This window comes from Camelus bactrianus, chromosome 33 (assembly GCF_048773025.1).
Source record: "Camelus bactrianus isolate YW-2024 breed Bactrian camel chromosome 33, ASM4877302v1, whole genome shotgun sequence".
NCBI classification, from domain to species: domain Eukaryota; kingdom Metazoa; phylum Chordata; class Mammalia; order Artiodactyla; family Camelidae; genus Camelus; species Camelus bactrianus.
In genome coordinates this window covers 11,707,045-11,715,858 of record NC_133571.1, presented here as the reverse complement: position 1 = coordinate 11,715,858, position 8,814 = coordinate 11,707,045, and the positions used below count along the sequence as shown (strand labels likewise).

Sequence of the window (8,814 nt, the reverse complement as noted above, 5' to 3'; positions counted from 1 at the left end):
ATGCAGCACCTACATCCTGTGGGACACAGCGCCGAGCACTTGAAGGGATGCCCCCCATCACTGGAGCCTCAGAACAAATCTTTTTCTTTTTCTTAATTGAAATATAGTTGATTTGCAATGTTGCGTTAATTTCTGGTGTACAGCATCATGTTTCAGTCATACATATATATATATGCATATATTTGTTTTCATTTCCTTTTTCATTATAGGTTACAAAGTATTGAATACAATTCCCTGTGCTATCCAGTAGGATCTTGTTGTTCATCTATTTTATATATAGAACTTAGTATCTGCAAATCCCAAACTTTTAATTTATGCTTCGTACTCCCATTGTGCCAACTGTAAGTTTGTTTTCTATGTCTGTGAGTCTGTCACTGTTTGGTAAATAAGTTCACTTGTATTTTTTTTTTTTTTAGATTCCACATAGTAGTGATATCATACGGTATTTTTCTTTCTCCTTCTGGCTTACTTAGTATGACGATCTCCAGATTCATCCATGTTACTGTAAATGGCATGGTTTCTTTCTTTTTTATGGCTGAGTAATATTCCATTGAATATATATACCACAACTTCTTTATCCAGTTATGCAGAATTTCCTCTTGATATATATATTTAAGGAACTTCCATACTGTTTCCCGTAATGGCTGCACCAAACTACATTCCCATCAATAGTGTAGGAGGATTCCCTTTTCTCCACACCCTCTCCAGTATTTATCGTCAAAATAAATTTTTGAAGTGAATGGTGCTCCTCCCACTCCACAGATAAGGCAAGTGAGACCCAAAGAGAGTATGGAGTTATTCAGTAGCAGAAATGGGCAGCTGGGTCAGATCCCTGCCTCTCAATCCAGGTCTCTTCCTAACCATACATTTCTGCCTCACACATGGGTGATTATATTCTCTGTCACTGGAAGAGACACCATGGTGGGCTAAGCAGACAGCCTGCAAAATTACCAATAGCCACAAAAGGAAGCTGGTTCAGCAGTGACTGTTTATTAGGGCTGGTGGACATTGTGATGGATGCCAGTAATGAAGTTGAAGATGAAGACGATGAAGATCATGATGTGGGCAGGAGAAAAGTGCCAACGTAGAAGGTGAACACTCCCAGTGCTAATCTCAGCTCTCCTGCATCCAGCTGTGTGACACAGCCCACGGTCACTTCACCTGTCTGTGCCTCCATTGCCTTACCTGTCAAATGAAGAGATAAGAGCAGATCAAAGGTTTCCACACTGGGCTCAGCGGAGTAGCTGCGAGTCTAAGGGCCCCCAGGAGCTGCTGGGGAAATGGGTGGAGCTCACGAGTCTGCTTCCACCAGTGATGTCCCCACCTTTAAAAAAAAAATCTAGTTTATGTATCCTGGTTCATTAGGAGAAAGAATTCTACTACTAATGGGGTGGGATCTAAAGGCTTTTCCTGCTAGAATACTCTGTAATGCAATAGTGTCATGACCCCCAGAACCCAAGGAGCTCACTTCCTGTCTCAGGGTCTTAGCATCATAGAGGACAATGGCAGAAATGAGTGGGCACAGAGAGTCTGCACCCTTCTCATTCCCATCAAGGGGGTCTGCACTGGGAGGACAGTGGTGGGATGAGTCCAGGACAGACATGGAGAAGGAGAACAGAGGGTCTGAGCCTGGGGAGACCAGCCCTGACCAAGAACAAAGGATAGGTCAGCCCATGGATGACCAGAGTCACAGAAACTGGATGGCAACCAGACACTGGATCCAAGTGGTGGCTGACCACGGGGAAGGAAGCAGAGTGGGGGACCACATTATGCCAATCATGGCATCTGCCCCGCCTTTGTGGGCAAGAGTCCAGTGTGTCCAACCTAGGGGACGTGGGGTCCTGCTGGACACTGAGCTGGCTGTAAAGACTTGACAGCAGAGGCACTTCCCACCTGTGCCCCACTGTCCCCACATCCCTGTGGATAGGAACCTTGGACCAAGCGAAGCATTCTCTGGGGCCTAAGTGTGTTTCTTAAAGTTAAGTGAGCCAGTCGGTTCCAAATCTTGGAGCAGATACAGTTCATTGCATCTGTATGATGAAGGGTTTAATTCTGAACCACGAAAAAGCACAGGTTTGCAGTATTTTGGAACCAAGAAACCTTACAGTAGCCCAACTTTGCTACCACCTAAAATCAGGGCCGGATTCTGGGGGGTCAGCTTGCATTTGGAACACACAGCTCAAAGCAGATGGGATGGATAACATGGACTGTTTCCCAAGACGGGGCCAGTGCCTTGGGAATGACTGCCTGGAAGCAAGGCCCAGAGTCCTGCACTGAGTCTGAGTTGATTTTACACTGAATTTGGCGAGGTTGCCGGGAAAACTGATTATAACCCATCTGTTCCCATCTACACATATCTAAGGGGCTTGGTGAAGAAGAGCTTTTGTTTCCTGAAATTATATCCAAAAGATAAGACCGCTTTTAAGTTTTCAGAGTTGTTTGTATTTGTTGTGTCTCATGAGTAAAATACCAAAGATGTCTAGGAGGCGAGATTATTCGTCCCACTTTATGGATGAGTAAACTGAGATGCAGAGCACCAAGTGAACCACTCAGGGTTACTCAGTGAGCCCAGGGCAAAAGTGGAGCTGGAACCCCATCTCCCGTCACCAGCCTGGAGTTCCCTGGGCTCAGCTTCCTGGGGCCAACCGCATCTGCTGAGCACCCCATCTGCTGAGCTCCCTCTTCTGACCCCCTGAAGTCTCGCTGACCCCTGGGGCCCCAGCTGTAGCACTGAGGGATGGAGGGTCAATGAGAGAGTGACTTCCCATGGCGTGTGACTTGTCGACCAATTTGAAGAGCATTTTCTTGGCCAGCGCTCTAATCCCACTGCTTGAGTAATGCCCTGAGACCACATCGATCGGGATCCGGGAAATTCCGACCCGACCGCAGCACATTGTAATGGCCTCTGCCCGGGTGACCTTCTCCCTGTCAGAAAATACATCTTTTCTGCAAGTCCCTAGCTGGCAAACATCACCCGCAGCCAGCTTAGCCCAGACAAAGGGCTTTGAAATGGTCCAGATAATGCGTCGAGGGGAAAACAGTTTTCCAAGTGTGTAATTCGTCCCCTATTAACCTGCAGCTGCGAAGATGGCCCTGCCTCTGATTCTCCTCTTCAGCCAGGGCCACTCCTGTCTTGTAATGCAATGCCTGACACATGACAGAAGACAGGTTGCAGAGGCTTGTCATATTTCCCGAATGCTAAATGACCCCTTCTTGGGCCAACTGACATGCCGCTGGCTGCCTGGCTGCACTGCAGGTCTGACCCACTGTGGAACTTGTCTTCTCGGTTCTGCTAGAGAAGTTGTCCTGCTATGAGGCTGAGAGGCTTGAGAAGGGAGTTGACATCTCTGGCCATCTGGAGCTGTATGTTCAGGATGGAGCTTAACAAGAATACACGGTCTTAGAAAGATAACTCGGAGACTCTGGGTTCCAGTCCTATGAGTGGTACTGGGAGGCCGCGTGCCTTTGGGAAAAGCACCCCCTTTTTCTGGGCTTCACTTCTCTTGTCTACAAAGGAAAAGGATTGGACAAAGGGATTGGATTCAGATTATCTGATTCTATTTTTTTTTTTTAGATAATTCTCTGTCTTGGGTTAAATGATGGATAGAATTTAAAAAGGAGCAAGATCCCACTGTATAGCACAGGGAACTATATTCAACACCTTGGAATAGTCTATAATGAAAAAGAATATGAAAATAAGTAAGTAAATAATATATATATATATATATAAATATATATATAAAACTGAATCACTGTGCTATACACCAGAAATTAACACAACATTGTAAACCAACTATACTTCAATAAAAAAATAAAAAAAAAAAGAAAGGTTGGGAAAGAGAAGATGGCAGGGAAGGAGGAGGAAGAGGATGATGCTAAAGGCCTGGGGTGAATTATCAGTACTAAGCAGCAAAATGTGTGTGTGTGTGGAGCGAGAAAAGAGAATATTTTCACCACTGTCCCCTTCCCTTCCCTTCCTTTCCCTTTCCTCTCCTTTCCTCTTTTCTTTTCATCATCATTCTGGTCTTAGAAAGTTTTCTGACCTCTCATGAGCTAAGCTGAGCCTGGGGTTCGAGGAAGCAGGGCCAAGTGAAGAGGGGCTCAAACTGGCCCAAATGTCCCCAGGTCTGAGGGACTGGCATGTGTTCACCAGGTGAGGCTGTGAAGCCTGAGGGTGACAGAGGCAGGGGCTGAAAAGCGGGTGTCCAAGCCCAAGCACAGGTTCCCAGCCCCCGAACAGACCAGGCAGCAGGTGGAGGTGGGGGCAGGGCAGCACCAAGGAGACTTTCAAAAGCAGTGGGAGGCAAAGGATGAGGGTTTTAGACAGTGTCTTCAGAAAGGCACGTGCAGGGAGGGAGCTAAACTGAATGTCAAGCCAAGTCCATGACAGTGGTTTCAGATGAGTGGCTCTCGGCCACTGGCATCCATGCCCGATATTAACCAGCTAATGTCTCGTCCAAGACCGAGGCTCTGTGTAATATCATAATCCAAGAAATTGTAAAGTAAAAGTGAAAGATCCTCTTTGTTAATTTTCTCCAAATTTAATGAGGGCCCAAAGTGAGAGAAGGAAAATCAGAGAAGCAAAATTACATTCAGATCCCCAAAGGAATGTTTCCTCCAAGCCTTTGGTTTCTATCATCCTCAGGGTGGCAATCGGACGCTTCACCTATAGAACTTCTAGAAAAATACAATGTCTGGGCCTTGCTAGAGCCCTAGTGAATGGAGCTCCAGCCCCAAGAAGCCCCTAGGTGTGGACCAGTGTTCGCCCTGCCTCTTGAGCATGGGTACTCGAGGACGCCACCCGCTCGTGAAACAATAGCATTAACAGCTACGGGACACGAAAACACCTGCCTGAGAAGGGTGTGCAGTCAGGCCAGCTGTTTGTTCTACTAAACGTTAAATATTTGTTGAATAAATATTTCAAGACGAGATGGTGAGTTCCACTAGATTGTACAATCTCTCAGTGCAGGGGCCTTGTCTGAGTCATCTTGGTGTCCTTAATGCCTGGCACACAGTCGGTGCCCAAAACATATTTGTTGAGTGTGTAAATAAAGGGATAAATGAGTACATGAATGTGGAACGAGGCTTCCTTTCAGGGCGGTGAAACAGAAAGAGCCCAGGTTCCGGCACTGGGCATCTTTGTGCGAATTCCGGTTGCATGACTTTTTCATATGGGGTCCTTGGGCAAGTTGCTTCGCCTCTCTGAGCCTCAGTTTCCACATCTGACAAAAATGGGGCCAATACCATGTGCTTCACAGGGCTAAAGGAGTTCATCTGTATGAGTAAGCATATATAGCCGTTTACAGCACAGCATTCAATGAATGTGAATAGAACAAACTTCCATCTGGGGCTCTGGTGTCAGACATGGGTTCCATATCTCTGATGCTCCTGAGGAGGGAAGCCCCAGAAAAAGACTGGCAGGACCCCCAAGCAGGGCCACTACTATCATGCCGGCACCATCTGGTTCCCTGGCCCAGAGGATGTATCTCACTTTTTGCCTCTGAAAGGGCTTACTTACCCCTAAAAATCTATTGGTTCCCTGAGCTCACCTCTGATTGGTTATTTCCTTCACTCCTGATTGGTTATTACTCTCACTTCTGATTGGTCCACTTCCTTAACTTCTGATTGGTCCATTTGTAATACTTCATTTGCATGGGGCTCACTCCTGATTGGTTATTTCTCTCACTCCTGATTGGTCCATTCCCCTCACTCCTGATTGGTTATTTCTCTCACTCCTGATTGGTCTATTTCTACAAAGCTTGTTCCTGGTTGGTCAACTTCTGTTATACTTTATTTGCATATGATGTTGCAAAGTGTAAAACTGGCAGTCTATAAAGGCCTCTGTAAACTTACACACAAGGTCCAGAGCTTGCAGTGTTAACTTTTCTGGGCCTGCTTGCGTAATGAACCTGAGTTCTCCAACTCTCTGAGTGCTGCTTGGTTTCTTGCCCGGATCCAGGTTGCTGTTACAACTGAGCTGTAACACCGAGCTGGAACACGTTTTTCTGCAACATTCCTATGCTTCCTAGTCCCTTCAGACCCCACTGCCTGAAGAGAGACAAGAGGAATCAGGGACTCTGGGTGCAAAATAACCTCCCTCAAATACTTCTGAGTCCTCAGATAAAACCAGAGCTTAGGCTATGTTTTAGGTTTTTTTTTTTGTAATTGACGTATAGTCAGTTTACACTGTTGCATCAATTTCTGGTGTACAGCATAATGTTTCAGTCTTTACTTACATATAAGTGGCTTGATAAAGATCTTTAAGTTCATCTGCCTTTAATTTCATCACTAAGCAACATCCCCTTCTCCCAGAAGCTGTGCAGGAGTTGGGGTTGACATGACACCAATGCAGCAAGACAACACCATTGAAAGGAGCCCTGGCTTTTACGTTTGAGATGACTGTTCTGTGGCATTTTGAGCCAAGGCTCAGAGAACAGCTGGGAGATTAGGTGCTAACGAAAAGGGGATGATTTGAAAGATCCACGCCACACTCCCTGCAAATCAGGGCACTGCGACTTGGCAAGCTTGGTTTTCCCTCCCCACCCCGGCCGCCCCCACTGAAATGTGTCTCCATCCAGGGCCGTGTGCAGAGCAGCTCTGAGATGTTTACAGCTCTCTCACACTTGGCTCCTGCGGACGCTCGTGTGATAAAGGTTTGGTTTTGTTTCATCAAGCGAATTCACAGAGTTGGATGTTTCCCTTGTCCAAGAAATACTGCAAATATGAGATTAGGTTGTGCCTTTGGGTGCCATAATTTATCTCACCTATAGTTGTACCTTGTGGGGACTGTGGTAGGTAGTGGAGAAGGAGGGAGGGAGCCAGAGAAGGCTGCAGACATCACCTGGTCCAACCCCCTGCCTCTTGGCAAAGACGCATCTCTAAATGGTTCTAAGTAGCATTCCCTGGGCCTCTGGGGATTTCCTCCAGTGACCAGCTGGTCCCACTTGTTCAACCCAAGTGAAATCCCTTAGATGATCCAAAAGGCTTCCTCTCGGCCAAATCACTCCTCCCCATTCTCATTTTCTAAAGTTCTGAGAATTCTTTTATCTACTCAGTCCCAACATCAGTTTTCTCCTTAACTGGCTTCTCCCTGGAGACAATTCAAATTAGAAAAAGAACTGTTGCTCTCCCCTCCCCCTCACTTCTCAGGGTGACATCCTCTAAGAACTTCGCCACTTAGAAGCTACGGTTCACTCTCCGAGACAGGTGCAAAAGCTAAGCAGGTAAATAATAAAGATGCCTGTGCTATGACTTTGGTAGCCTATTGGAGTGCAGGGCGAGGGTGGGCCTGAGGAAAAGGCTGTCTCTGATTAGGATTTGATTCTCAATGGCAGTTTAAACAAAGGCAGGAAGGAAAATATTCATTCAACAAACCGGGAGCCACCAGGCATTGTGGATCAGCCTAGCCTTTGCAATGCCCCTAGGTTTTCATCTACTCCTGTTAGCATCGTGTCCAGAAGCCACGACTTGCGAGCTCAGCAGACAGAGAGCATCTTTTACGGAAGACCGGCATGGGGCGGCTGTGAACACGTGTGCTTTTTGCTGTTGTTCGCACTGCATATGCTTCTCTAACCAGAGCACTTGTACCCCTGAAGGGGATGCAGTGGCAAACCAGGCGGTATAAAGGCACAGGGTAAACAAATTGCATCCTCCCAGGGTGTCTGCTTTACTTGAAGATTTGGGGTTAAACACTTTTATATGAAAACAAACAGCTATATATTGTGGCATGGAATGCAAACTTCACATGCATTCCTGAGATAAAACACAGGACTTGGCAAAAAAAAGGTTGCATTAGTGGCAGGGCTGCTTTGGGCTGTGTCCCAGCCCCCCTTGGGGGACGCTCTCAGCATCCCTGCCCGGAAGAAGTTTGGTGGGTGGGAACATCTGAAAGTATCTGGTATATTCCACCTCCAAGAGAGGACCAGTTTCTTGGCAGAGCAGTGCTTGGTGTCCTTCGGGCTCTGAAGCCCACCTGGATAATTGTGGGAGCCTAGGCACCAGGGAACACGGTAGAAGAGGGTGTTCTCAATAGCAAAGGGGCCTGGCAGATTGCTGCGGGACAGCTCAGAGAGCTTGCTCCTGTTAGAGGAGGACTAAAACAGCCAATTTCTCCCCGTCACGGAGATGCATCACCCCGGGGGCCTGTCACTTCCTTGGAAGAAGGGGATGGATTACGGTTATGGGAAGGCAGCAACTAACTCACTTTTATTGCAGGAGAACTTAGTCCCCGCCTGCTCCCAGGGGACAGACACACTCTCACACACACATCTAGACATCCAGTCTCCGCACACCTACCCGCTGTCCTCCGAGCCAGCCAGATCGAGGAGAGAGAGCAAATGTGATTAATGGGGCCACCCCAAGGGACTTGCTGGATGGCAAGCAAACGTACGGTACCACGGAGTCAATTTCAGTAACAGGTTTAAGGGAGCCCTGAGATGGGGGGAAATGCAGCTGACTCAGCCATTCCAGCCTCCTCTGGTCCAGAGGGAGCCTCAGGAGGGAAGGAGCCGGAGATCGCTGCAGAGTCTGGTGCCAGGGGAGACTTAACACTCACACCTCCGTGGCAGGCAGGGCCGACTGCAGGGGAAATGCAGGCATTACTGAGGACAGGGAGCCTTTTTCTATGTACAGAGTTAACCTGGTTCTCAGTCTTAGACAGCGTCAGAACAAAACACCAGACTCAATATTCCCAGGGCGCTTTATAGTTTTCAAAGCGTTTCTCTGAGCATTATTTTATTTAATCTCCATGCTAACGTTGTGAAGCTGGGATATAATGGCTTGGAGAGTTCACTGGAGTTTTTGTTGTGTTTTTGT

The 8,814-nt window shown here is 47.2% G+C and overlaps 1 long non-coding RNA gene across 2 annotated transcripts in view; it reads right to left on the bottom strand.

The window, feature by feature from the left end:
• Positions 1–1,007: 1,007 nt before the first annotated feature.
• LOC141575856 (uncharacterized) overlaps positions 1,008–8,814 on the bottom strand; it is a 30,509-nt gene continuing 22,702 nt past the window's right edge. For both annotated transcript variants that reach the window (XR_012503826.1, XR_012503827.1), the window contains one exon: positions 1,008–1,185. This is a non-coding gene — a long non-coding RNA (uncharacterized LOC141575856). The remainder of the gene's footprint in view (positions 1,186–8,814) is intronic.